Genomic DNA, 14,023 nt, shown 5'->3' with positions numbered 1-14,023 from the left:
GCCTAATGTCCTGCCTATATTTTTGAGAAAACACCCAGATACAAAGAATTCCAAGCATCAACCTTTTCAACCGTTACTAGGCACTCTGTTTTTTTTTACGTCTCCGTTGTTAGTGGTCTCCAAACTTTTCCGCCACCGAACCTCCAATCCCCCCTAACTAATCTCTATTACGGACATGTTTACTTTCCCCTTGCGATCCCTGAACCCAAGGCCTTCAAGGAGGTCAGAGGAGCCTAGACTGGCAGCTGGGTAGATATCTTCACATTCTAATAAAAGGTGCAGTGGCTTAGCTCGGCTATGCCAGGATATACGTAGCGTTAGCAAAGGTTCAGCTGATTATTCTTAGCTTTCCTGGTTGTCTCCTACGCTCAACCGCTAATTGCCAGGCAACTACTTCGGGATCCGATGAGTCAATCTTCTCCGTTCTTCTGCGCTGTTGAGCAGCATTTGCGCTCTCCTTCTCCATGGCTATACCAACTGGCAAACGCCAGTCAGAAGCGCAGCTGCTCCAGCGCAGTGTCAGACGGCGACTGCACAGCGAGCGCGCGCCGGCGCCAGTGCGTCTACCACGGCTACGACGTGACTCCTCTGGAATGCGCGGACCAGCGGCGGTGAGTGGCGCGCGGCGGCGGCGGAGTGCGCGAGAGGTGCCGGCTCCGGTGGCTCCGGTGCGCAAGCCGTGTAACATCACTGATCCTTCCACATGCACAGCACGGCTCTTGATGTGCCGCGCGAAACGGGCTTGGCTAGGCCAGTGTAGCTAACGCTACAAAACATGCGACATTGTGTCCCTAGCTTTACCACAGGAAGCACATGCGTCTTCGTCCTTGCAATACTGTTGGAACTCTGTTTTTGTACGTCTCCGTTGATAGTGGTCTCCAAACATTTCGGCCACCGAACCTCCAATCCCCTCTTACTAATTTCTATTACGGACATGTTTACTTTCCCCTTGCGATCCCTGAACCCAAGGCTTTCAAGGAGGTCAGAGGAGCCTAGACTGGCAGCTGGGTAGATATCTTCACATTCTAATAAACATGCGACATGGTTTCCCTGGCATTATAACCACGCGTTCTAAGGCACTCTCATCTCACTTCGAAAAGTAAGGAGCCTTCCTTTGAGTTATAAATTGGTCCTTTTCTGACTTTTATTTCTTTTGAAGTATAATTAGTAACAGCCGGATGCATGAGTGGATGCTATGAGCTTCCCCTTTGAAACGGGGTGGTGGATTGCGCCACCAAGCTCTTATTATTTTGCCTAATGTCCTGCCTACATTTTTGAGAAAACACCCAGATACAAAGAATTCCAAGCATCAACCTTTTTCAACCGTTACTGGGCACTCTGTTTTTTTTTACGTTTCCGTTGTTAGTGGTCTCCAAACTTTTCCGCCTCCGAACCTCCAATCCCCTCTTACTAATCTCTATTACGGACATGTTTACTTTCCCCTTGCGATCCCTGAACCCAAGGCCTTCAAGGATGTCAGAGGAGCCTAGACTGGCAGCTGGGTAGATATCTTCACATTCTAATAAACATGCGACATTGTTTCCCTAGCTTTACCACAGCAAGCACATGCGTCTTCGTCCTTGCAATACCTCGCATTATAACCACGCGTTCTAAGGCACTCTCATCTCGCTTCGAAAAGTAAGGAGCCTTCCTTTGAGTTATAAATTGGTCCTTTTCTGACTTTTATTTCCTTTGAAGTATAATTAGTCACAGCCGGATGCATGAGTGGATGCTATGAGCTTCCCCTTTGAAACGGGGTGGTGGATTGCGCCACCAAGCTCTTGTTATTATTTTGCCTAATGTCCTGCCTATATTTTTGAGAAAACACCCAGATACAAAGAATTCCAAGCATCAACCTTTTTCAACCGTTACTGGGAACTCTGTTTTTGTACGTCTCCGTTGATAGTGGTCTCCAAACATTTCGGCCACCGAACCTCCAATCCCCTCTTACTAATCTCTATTACGGACATGTTTACTTTCCCCTTGCGATCCCTGAACCCAAGGCCTTCAAGGATGTCAGAGGAGCCTAGACTGGCAGCTGGGTAGATATCTTCACATTCTAATAAACATGCGACATTGTTTCCCTAGCTTTACCACAGCAAGCACATGCGTCTTCGTCCTTGCAATACCTCGCATTATAACCACGCGTTCTAAGGCACTCTCATCTCGCTTCGAAAAGTAAGGAGCCTTCCTTTGAGTTATAAATTGGTCCTTTTCTGACTTTTATTTCCTTTGAAGTATAATTAGTCACAGCCGGATGCATGAGTGGATGCTATGAGCTTCGCCTTTGAAACGGGGTGGTGGATTGCGCCACCAAGCTCTTGTTATTATTTTGCCTAATGTCCTGCCTATATTTTTGAGAAAACACCCAGATACAAAGAATTCCAAGCATCAACCTTTTCAACCGTTACTGGGCACTCTGTTTTTTTTACGTTTCCGTTGTTAGTGGTCTCCAAACTTTTCCGCCACCGAACCTCCAATCCCCTCTTACTAATCTCTATTACGGACATGTTTACTTTCCCCTTGCGATCCCTGAACCCAAGGCCTTCAAGGATGTCAGAGGAGCCTAGACTGGCAGCTGGGAAGATATCTTCACATTCTAATAAACATGCGACATTGTTTCCCTAGCTTTACCACAGCAAGCACATGCGTCTTCGTCCTTGCAATACCTCGCATTATAACCACGCGTTCTAAGGCACTCTCATCTCGCTTCGAAAAGTAAGGAGCCTTCCTTTGAGTTATAAATTGGTGCTTTTCTGACTTTTATTTTCTTTGAAGTATAATTAGTCACAGCCGGATGCATGAGTGGATGCTATGAGCTTCCCCTTTGAAACGGGGTGGTGGATTGCGCCACCAAGCTCTTGTTATTATTTTGCCTAATGTCCTGCCTATATTTTTGAGAAAACACCCAGATACAAAGAATTCCAAGCATCAACCTTTTTCAACCGTTACTGGGCACTCTGTTTTTTTTACGTTTCCGTTGTTAGTGGTCTCCAAAGTTTTCCACCTCCGAACCTCCAATCCCCTCTTACTAATCTCTATTACGGACATGTTTACTTTCCCCTTGCGATCCCTGAACCCAAGGCCTTCAAGGAGGTCAGAGGAGCCTAGACTGGCAGCTGGGTAGATATCTTCACATTCTAATAAACATGCGACATTGTTTCCCTAGCTTTACCACAGCAAGCACATGCGTCTTCGTCCTTGCAATACCTCGCATTATAACCACGCGTTCTAAGGCACTCTCATCTCGCTTCGAAAAGTAAGGAGCCTTCCTTTGAGTTATAAATTGGTGCCTTTTCTGACTTTTATTTCCTTTGAAGTATAATTAGTCACAGCCGGATGCATGAGTGGATGCTATGAGCTTCGCCTTTGAAACGGGGTGGTGGATTGCGCCACCAAGCTCTTGTTATTATTTTGCCTAATGTCCTGCCTATATTTTTGAGAAAACACCCAGATACAAAGAATTCCAAGCATCAACCTTTTTCAACCGTTACTGGGCACTCTGTTTTTTTTACGTTTCCGTTGTTAGTGGTCTCCAAACTTTTCGCCACCGAACCTCCAATCCCCTCTTACTAATCTCTATTACGGACATGTTTACTTTCCCCTTGCGATCCCTGAACCCAAGGCCTTCAAGGATGTCAGAGGAGCCTAGACTGGCAGCTGGGTAGATATCTTCACATTCTAATAAACATGCGACATTGTTTCCCTAGCTTTACCACAGCAAGCACATGCGTCTTCGTCCTTGCAATACCTCGCATTATAACCACGCGTTCTAAGGCACTCTCATCTCGCTTCGAAAAGTAAGGAGCCTTCCTTTGAGTTATAAATTGGTCCTTTTCTGACTTTTATTTCCTTTGAAGTATAATTAGTCACAGCCGGATGCATGAGTGGATGCTATGAGCTTCGCCTTTGAAACGGGGTGGTGGATTGCGCCACCAAGCTCTTGTTATTATTTTGCCTAATGTCCTGCCTATATTTTTGAGAAAACACCCAGATACAAAGAATTCCAAGCATCAACCTTTTTCAACCGTTACTGGGCACTCTGTTTTTTTTACGTTTCCGTTGTTAGTGGTCTCCAAACTTTTCCGCCACCGAACCTCCAATCCCCTCTTACTAATCTCTATTACGGACATGTTTACTTTCCCCTTGCGATCCCTGAACCCAAGGCCTTCAAGGATGTCAGAGGAGCCTAGACTGGCAGCTGGGTAGATATCTTCACATTCTAATAAACATGCGACATTGTTTCCCTAGCTTTACCACAGCAAGCACATGCGTCTTCGTCCTTGCAATACCTCGCATTATAACCACGCGTTCTAAGGCACTCTCATCTCGCTTCGAAAAGTAAGGAGCCTTCCTTTGAGTTATAAATTGGTCCTTTTCTGACTTTTATTTCCTTTGAAGTATAATTAGTCACAGCCGGATGCATGAGTGGATGCTATGAGCTTCGCCTTTGAAACGGGGTGGTGGATTGCGCCACCAAGCTCTTGTTATTATTTTGCCTAATGTCCTGCCTATATTTTTGAGAAAACACCCAGATACAAAGAATTCCAAGCATCAACCTTTTTCAACCGTTACTGGGAACTCTGTTTTTTTACGTCTCCGTTGTTAGTGGTCTCCAAACTTTTCCGCCACCGAACCTCCAATCCCCTCTTACTAATCTCTATTACGGACATGTTTACTTTCCCCTTGCGATCCCTGAACCCAAGGCCTTCAAGGATGTCAGAGGAGCCTAGACTGGCAGCTGGGTAGATATCTTCACATTCTAATAAACATGCGACATTGTTTCCCTAGCTTTACCACAGCAAGCACATGCGTCTTCGTCCTTGCAATACCTCGCATTATAACCACGCGTTCTAAGGCACTCTCATCTCGCTTCGAAAAGTAAGGAGCCTTCCTTTGAGTTATAAATTGGTCCTTTTCTGACTTTTATTTCCTTTGAAGTATAATTAGTCACAGCCGGATGCATGAGTGGATGCTATGAGCTTCGCCTTTGAAACGGGGTGGTGGATTGCGCCACCAAGCTCTTGTTATTATTTTGCCTAATGTCCTGCCTATATTTTTGAGAAAACACCCAGATACAAAGAATTCCAAGCATCAACCTTTTCAACCGTTACTGGGCACTCTGTTCTTTTTTACGTCTCCGTTGTTAGTGGTCTCCAAACTTTTCCGCCACCGAACCTCCAATCCCCTCTTACTAATCTCTATTACGGACATGTTTACTTTCCCCTTGCGATCCCTGAACCCAAGGCCTTCAAGGATGTCAGAGGAGCCTAGACTGGCAGCTGGGTAGATATCTTCACATTCTAATAAACATGCGACATTGTTTCCCTAGCTTTACCACAGCAAGCACATGCGTCTTCGTCCTTGCAATACCTCGCATTATAACCACGCGTTCTAAGGCACTCTCATCTCGCTTCGAAAAGTAAGGAGCCTTCCTTTGAGTTATAAATTGGTCCTTTTCTGACTTTTATTTCCTTTGAAGTATAATTAGTCACAGCCGGATGCATGAGTGGATGCTATGAGCTTCGCCTTTGAAACGGGGTGGTGGATTGCGCCACCAAGCTCTTGTTATTATTTTGCCTAATGTCCTGCCTATATTTTTGAGAAAACACCCAGATACAAAGAATTCCAAGCATCAACCTTTTCAACCGTTACTGGGCACTCTGTTTTTTTTACGTTTCCGTTGTTAGTGGTCTCCAAACTTTTCCGCCACCGAACCTCCAATCCCCTCTTACTAATCTCTATTACGGACATGTTTACTTTCCCCTTGCGATCCCTGAACCCAAGGCCTTCAAGGATGTCAGAGGAGCCTAGACTGGCAGCTGGGTAGATATCTTCACATTCTAATAAACATGCGACATTGTTTCCCTAGCTTTACCACAGCAAGCACATGCGTCTTCGTCCTTGCAATACCTCGCATTATAACCACGCGTTCTAAGGCACTCTCATCTCGCTTCGAAAAGTAAGGAGCCTTCCTTTGAGTTATAAATTGGTCCTTTTCTGACTTTTATTTCCTTTGAAGTATAATTAGTCACAGCCGGATGCATGAGTGGATGCTATGAGCTTCCCCTTTGAAACGGGGTGGTGGATTGCGCCACCAAGCTCTTGTTATTATTTTGCCTAATGTCCTGCCTATATTTTTGAGAAAACACCCAGATACAAAGAATTCCAAGCATCAACCTTTTTCAACCGTTACTGGGCACTCTGTTTTTTTTACGTTTCCGTTGTTAGTGGTCTCCAAAGTTTTCCACCTCCGAACCTCCAATCCCCTCTTACTAATCTCTATTACGGACATGTTTACTTTCCCCTTGCGATCCCTGAACCCAAGGCCTTCAAGGATGTCAGAGGAGCCTAGACTGGCAGCTGGGTAGATATCTTCACATTCTAATAAACATGCGACATTGTTTCCCTAGCTTTACCACAGCAAGCACATGCGTCTTCGTCCTTGCAATACCTCGCATTATAACCACGCGTTCTAAGGCACTCTCATCTCGCTTCGAAAAGTAAGGAGCCTTCCTTTGAGTTATAAATTGGTCCTTTTCTGACTTTTATTTCCTTTGAAGTATAATTAGTCACAGCCGGATGCATGAGTGGATGCTATGAGCTTCCCCTTTGAAACGGGGTGGTGGATTGCGCCACCAAGCTCTTGTTATTATTTTGCCTAATGTCCTGCCTATATTTTTGAGAAAACACCCAGATACAAAGAATTCCAAGCATCAACCTTTTTCAACCGTTACTGGGCACTCTGTTTTTTTTACGTCTCCGTTGTTAGTGGTCTCCAAACTTTTCGCCACCGAACCTCCAATCCCCTCTTACTAATCTCTATTACGGACATGTTTACTTTCCCCTTGCGATCCCTGAACCCAAGGCCTTCAAGGATGTCAGAGGAGCCTAGACTGGCAGCTGGGTAGATATCTTCACATTCTAATAAACATGCGACATTGTTTCCCTAGCTTTACCACAGCAAGCACATGCGTCTTCGTCCTTGCAATACCTCGCATTATAACCACGCGTTCTAAGGCACTCTCATCTCGCTTCGAAAAGTAAGGAGCCTTCCTTTGAGTTATAAATTGGTCCTTTTCTGACTTTTATTTCCTTTGAAGTATAATTAGTCACAGCCGGATGCATGAGTGGATGCTATGAGCTTCGCCTTTGAAACGGGGTGGTGGATTGCGCCACCAAGCTCTTGTTATTATTTTGCCTAATGTCCTGCCTATATTTTTGAGAAAACACCCAGATACAAAGAATTCCAAGCATCAACCTTTTTCAACCGTTACTGGGCACTCTGTTTTTTTACGTCTCCGTTGATAGTGGTCTCCAAACATTTCGGCCACCGAACCTCCAATCCCCTCTTACTAATCTCTATTACGGACATGTTTACTTTCCCCTTGCGATCCCTGAACCCAAGGCCTTCAAGGATGTCAGAGGAGCCTAGACTGGCAGCTGGGTAGATATCTTCACATTCTAATAAACATGCGACATTGTTTCCCTAGCTTTACCACAGCAAGCACATGCGTCTTCGTCCTTGCAATACCTCGCATTATAACCACGCGTTCTAAGGCACTCTCATCTCGCTTCGAAAAGTAAGGAGCCTTCCTTTGAGTTATAAATTGGTCCTTTTCTGACTTTTATTTCCTTTGAAGTATAATTAGTCACAGCCGGATGCATGAGTGGATGCTATGAGCTTCCCCTTTGAAACGGGGTGGTGGATTGCGCCACCAAGCTCTTGTTATTATTTTGCCTAATGTCCTGCCTATATTTTTGAGAAAACACCCAGATACAAAGAATTCCAAGCATCAACCTTTTTCAACCGTTACTGGGCACTCTGTTTTTTTTACGTCTCCGTTGTTAGTGGTCTCCAAACTTTTCGCCACCGAACCTCCAATCCCCTCTTACTAATCTCTATTACGGACATGTTTACTTTCCCCTTGCGATCCCTGAACCCAAGGCCTTCAAGGATGTCAGAGGAGCCTAGACTGGCAGCTGGGTAGATATCTTCACATTCTAATAAACATGCGACATTGTTTCCCTAGCTTTACCACAGCAAGCACATGCGTCTTCGTCCTTGCAATACCTCGCATTATAACCACGCGTTCTAAGGCACTCTCATCTCGCTTCGAAAAGTAAGGAGCCTTCCTTTGAGTTATAAATTGGTCCTTTTCTGACTTTTATTTCCTTTGAAGTATAATTAGTCACAGCCGGATGCATGAGTGGATGCTATGAGCTTCGCCTTTGAAACGGGGTGGTGGATTGCGCCACCAAGCTCTTGTTATTATTTTGCCTAATGTCCTGCCTATATTTTTGAGAAAACACCCAGATACAAAGAATTCCAAGCATCAACCTTTTTCAACCGTTACTGGGCACTCTGTTCTTTTTTACGTCTCCGTTGTTAGTGGTCTCCAAACTTTTCGCCACCGAACCTCCAATCCCCTCTTACTAATCTCTATTACGGACATGTTTACTTTCCCCTTGCGATCCCTGAACCCAAGGCCTTCAAGGATGTCAGAGGAGCCTAGACTGGCAGCTGGGTAGATATCTTCACATTCTAATAAACATGCGACATTGTTTCCCTAGCTTTACCACAGCAAGCACATGCGTCTTCGTCCTTGCAATACCTCGCATTATAACCACGCGTTCTAAGGCACTCTCATCTCGCTTCGAAAAGTAAGGAGCCTTCCTTTGAGTTATAAATTGGTCCTTTTCTGACTTTTATTTCCTTTGAAGTATAATTAGTCACAGCCGGATGCATGAGTGGATGCTATGAGCTTCGCCTTTGAAACGGGGTGGTGGATTGCGCCACCAAGCTCTTGTTATTATTTTGCCTAATGTCCTGCCTATATTTTTGAGAAAACACCCAGATACAAAGAATTCCAAGCATCAACCTTTTTCAACCGTTACTGGGCACTCTGTTCTTTTTTACGTCTCCGTTGTTAGTGGTCTCCAAACATTTTCGCCACCGAACCTCCAATCCCCTCTTACTAATCTCTATTACGGACATGTTTACTTTCCCCTTGCGATCCCTGAACCCAAGGCCTTCAAGGATGTCAGAGGAGCCTAGACTGGCAGCTGGGTAGATATCTTCACATTCTAATAAACATGCGACATTGTTTCCCTAGCTTTACCACAGCAAGCACATGCGTCTTCGTCCTTGCAATACCTCGCATTATAACCACGCGTTCTAAGGCACTCTCATCTCGCTTCGAAAAGTAAGGAGCCTTCCTTTGAGTTATAAATTGGTCCTTTTCTGACTTTTATTTCCTTTGAAGTATAATTAGTCACAGCCGGATGCATGAGTGGATGCTATGAGCTTCGCCTTTGAAACGGGGTGGTGGATTGCGCCACCAAGCTCTTGTTATTATTTTGCCTAATGTCCTGCCTATATTTTTGAGAAAACACCCAGATACAAAGAATTCCAAGCATCAACCTTTTTCAACCGTTACTGGGCACTCTGTTTTTTTTACGTCTCCGTTGTTAGTGGTCTCCAAACTTTTCGCCACCGAACCTCCAATCCCCTCTTACTAATCTCTATTACGGACATGTTTACTTTCCCCTTGCGATCCCTGAACCCAAGGCCTTCAAGGATGTCAGAGGAGCCTAGACTGGCAGCTGGGTAGATATCTTCACATTCTAATAAACATGCGACATTGTTTCCCTAGCTTTACCACAGCAAGCACATGCGTCTTCGTCCTTGCAATACCTCGCATTATAACCACGCGTTCTAAGGCACTCTCATCTCGCTTCGAAAAGTAAGGAGCCTTCCTTTGAGTTATAAATTGGTCCTTTTCTGACTTTTATTTCCTTTGAAGTATAATTAGTCACAGCCGGATGCATGAGTGGATGCTATGAGCTTCCTTGTTGATACGGGGTGGTGGATTGCGCCACCAAGCTCTTGTTATTATTTTGCCTAATGTCCTGCCTATATTTTTGAGAAAACACCCAGATACAAAGAATTCCAAGCATCAACCTTTTTCAACCGTTACTGGGCACTCTGTTTTTTTTACGTCTCCGTTGTTAGTGGTCTCCAAACATTTCGCCACCGAACCTCCAATCCCCTCTTACTAATCTCTATTACGGACATGTTTACTTTCCCCTTGCGATCCCTGAACCCAAGGCCTTCAAGGATGTCAGAGGAGCCTAGACTGGCAGCTGGGTAGATATCTTCACATTCTAATAAACATGCGACATTGTTTCCCTAGCTTTACCACAGCAAGCACATGCGTCTTCGTCCTTGCAATACCTCGCATTATAACCACGCGTTCTAAGGCACTCTCATCTCGCTTCGAAAAGTAAGGAGCCTTCCTTTGAGTTATAAATTGGTCCTTTTCTGACTTTTATTTCCTTTGAAGTATAATTAGTCACAGCCGGATGCATGAGTGGATGCTATGAGCTTCCCCTTTGAAACGGGGTGGTGGATTGCGCCACCAAGCTCTTGTTATTATTTTGCCTAATGTCCTGCCTATATTTTTGAGAAAACACCCAGATACAAAGAATTCCAAGCATCAACCTTTTCAACCGTTACTGGGCACTCTGTTCTTTTTTACGTCTCCGTTGTTAGTGGTCTCCAAACTTTTCCGCCACCGAACCTCCAATCCCCTCTTACTAATCTCTATTACGGACATGTTTACTTTCCCCTTGCGATCCCTGAACCCAAGGCCTTCAAGGATGTCAGAGGAGCCTAGACTGGCAGCTGGGTAGATATCTTCACATTCTAATAAACATGCGACATTGTTTCCCTAGCTTTACCACAGCAAGCACATGCGTCTTCGTCCTTGCAATACCTCGCATTATAACCACGCGTTCTAAGGCACTCTCATCTCGCTTCGAAAAGTAAGGAGCCTTCCTTTGAGTTATAAATTGGTCCTTTTCTGACTTTTATTTCCTTTGAAGTATAATTAGTCACAGCCGGATGCATGAGTGGATGCTATGAGCTTCCCCTTTGAAACGGGGTGGTGGATTGCGCCACCAAGCTCTTGTTATTATTTTGCCTAATGTCCTGCCTATATTTTTGAGAAAACACCCAGATACAAAGAATTCCAAGCATCAACCTTTTTCAACCGTTACTGGGCACTCTGTTTTTTTTACGTCTCCGTTGTTAGTGGTCTCCAAACTTTTCGCCACCGAACCTCCAATCCCCTCTTACTAATCTCTATTACGGACATGTTTACTTTCCCCTTGCGATCCCTGAACCCAAGGCCTTCAAGGATGTCAGAGGAGCCTAGACTGGCAGCTGGGTAGATATCTTCACATTCTAATAAACATGCGACATTGTTTCCCTAGCTTTACCACAGCAAGCACATGCGTCTTCGTCCTTGCAATACCTCGCATTATAACCACGCGTTCTAAGGCACTCTCATCTCGCTTCGAAAAGTAAGGAGCCTTCCTTTGAGTTATAAATTGGTCCTTTTCTGACTTTTATTTCCTTTGAAGTATAATTAGTCACAGCCGGATGCATGAGTGGATGCTATGAGCTTCCCCTTTGAAACGGGGTGGTGGATTGCGCCACCAAGCTCTTGTTATTATTTTGCCTAATGTCCTGCCTATATTTTTGAGAAAACACCCAGATACAAAGAATTCCAAGCATCAACCTTTTTCAACCGTTACTGGGCACTCTGTTTTTTTTACGTCTCCGTTGTTAGTGGTCTCCAAACTTTTCGGCCACCGAACCTCCAATCCCCTCTTACTAATCTCTATTACGGACATGTTTACTTTCCCCTTGCGATCCCTGAACCCAAGGCCTTCAAGGATGTCAGAGGAGCCTAGACTGGCAGCTGGGTAGATATCTTCACATTCTAATAAACATGCGACATTGTTTCCCTAGCTTTACCACAGCAAGCACATGCGTCTTCGTCCTTGCAATACCTCGCATTATAACCACGCGTTCTAAGGCACTCTCATCTCGCTTCGAAAAGTAAGGAGCCTTCCTTTGAGTTATAAATTGGTCCTTTTCTGACTTTTATTTCCTTTGAAGTATAATTAGTCACAGCCGGATGCATGAGTGGATGCTATGAGCTTCCCCTTTGAAACGGGGTGGTGGATTGCGCCACCAAGCTCTTGTTATTATTTTGCCTAATGTCCTGCCTATATTTTTGAGAAAACACCCAGATACAAAGAATTCCAAGCATCAACCTTTTTCAACCGTTACTGGGCACTCTGTTTTTTTTACGTCTCCGTTGTTAGTGGTCTCCAAACATTTCGGCCACCGAACCTCCAATCCCCTCTTACTAATCTCTATTACGGACATGTTTACTTTCCCCTTGCGATCCCTGAACCCAAGGCCTTCAAGGAGGTCAGAGGAGCCTAGACTGGCAGCTGGGTAGATATCTTCACATTCTAATAAACATGCGACATTGTTTCCCTAGCTTTACCACAGCAAGCACATGCGTCTTCGTCTTTGCAATACTTCGCATTATAACCACGCGTTCTAAGGCATCCTGATCGAGCTTCGAAAAGTAAGGAGCTTTCCTTTGAGTTATCATAAATTGTTTCTTTCTCGATTTTATTTTTTTCCTTTGCGGTAGTTAGTCATAGCAGGTTTCTTTTCAATTGCTGCCACCAATGAAATTGTCTCAGCCTCTCTGACTTTGCGTTTGACGTTCCTTGTTGCCGTGTTACTGATCATACCGGCCGCATACTTACTGGTAAGCTACCTAGTTCTTGCCCTTCACTGTCAGTCAGTGTTGTTCCTGTACTAATATGTGAACACTCTTGCACCCCATCTACTTTCTTCCATATTCCTCTGCCGTGCTTAAAAATCAATTTTGCTCTGCCCTTCCCTCACTTCATTATTTGTCCAGCCCATATCACCCTGCACAGCTTCATTTGTATAGTCTTCCCGTGAGCGCCTAATCCTAGGCGTCCCACTGACCTTCGGTTTCCATTGAGTCCTGATTGCACCCCTGACTTCAAGCAAGCAACCGCTTTTCTAAATCTAAGATTGCACATTTCCACATAACCCGGAACACCTCGTACCTATTATATCCCCATGGCGCTCTGTGTTTCATTATGGCTGCATTTCTCTTCCCTTTTACTATAGTGTTTTTTTTTTCCTGTCTCCTGATATCTATTGCCTTCGTTTATCCATGCACCAAGGTATTTGTATTCTTTTACCCGAGGTATTTCCTAGCCCTGTATCAACACTGTCTGTTCACTATTTTCGTTAAATACTATAAAACCTGATTTGTAACGCTAAATTTTAATCCTGAATTCTCACATTCTTTTCCACAGATATCAGTCAGACGTTGCATGTCACTTTGCTTGTTAGCAAGCAACACAATGTCGTCCGCATAAATTAAACCTGAAAGCTGCTGCTCAACTACTGCACCGGCTCGTTTGTATAAGAGGCTAAATCCGATATTGATTCCTTCTAGCGCCCTTTCGATCCTTACCATGTACATCACAAACAGCAGCGGGGATCCCTGTCAGAATCCCTTGTTGATATCAACTTCATCCTCGCTCCTCATCCTTCCCATTCAATGCAAACGGTATTTTCTAGGTAAATCTCCCTCAATAGCTGTATACAGTCGTTGCCTATACCTTCCCCTTCCAGAATGTCCCACAAAATGTTGCACTCTACGTTGTCGTACGCTCCGGTAATGTTTAAAAAATCCACATATAGTGGTCTCCTTTCTTCTCTGGACATTTCAATACACTCAGTAAGGAGAAATAAGTTATCATCCAGCGCCTACCGATTCTGAAACCATTCTGAAGTTCTCCCAATATGCCATTATTCTCTGCCCATGCTAGTAGCTTTAATTTCATCGCCGGCATATTACCAATTTAATGGTCAACGGTCTATATGAGTGAATTACGCCTCACCTTTATAAATTAAATTCATTCTACTTTGTCGCCAACGGTCTGCTATTCGTATATCTTTTAGGGTTTTTTTCTACGGCTGTCAACAGAGCTTCCTTACTTTTTGCTCCTAGTTAATTATTCAGCCTAATGGGAGCCCTCTGGCTGTGCGCTAAGGAATTTTCTCTTCGGCTTTCTTCTAGTTAAAATTTGTCTGCACCAGCTCCTTTTC

The sequence above is a fragment of the Dermacentor silvarum genome, chromosome 2 (assembly GCF_013339745.2).
Source record: "Dermacentor silvarum isolate Dsil-2018 chromosome 2, BIME_Dsil_1.4, whole genome shotgun sequence".
NCBI classification, from domain to species: Eukaryota; Metazoa; Arthropoda; class Arachnida; order Ixodida; family Ixodidae; genus Dermacentor; species Dermacentor silvarum.
Note: the sequence above shows the minus strand (reverse complement) of the source record.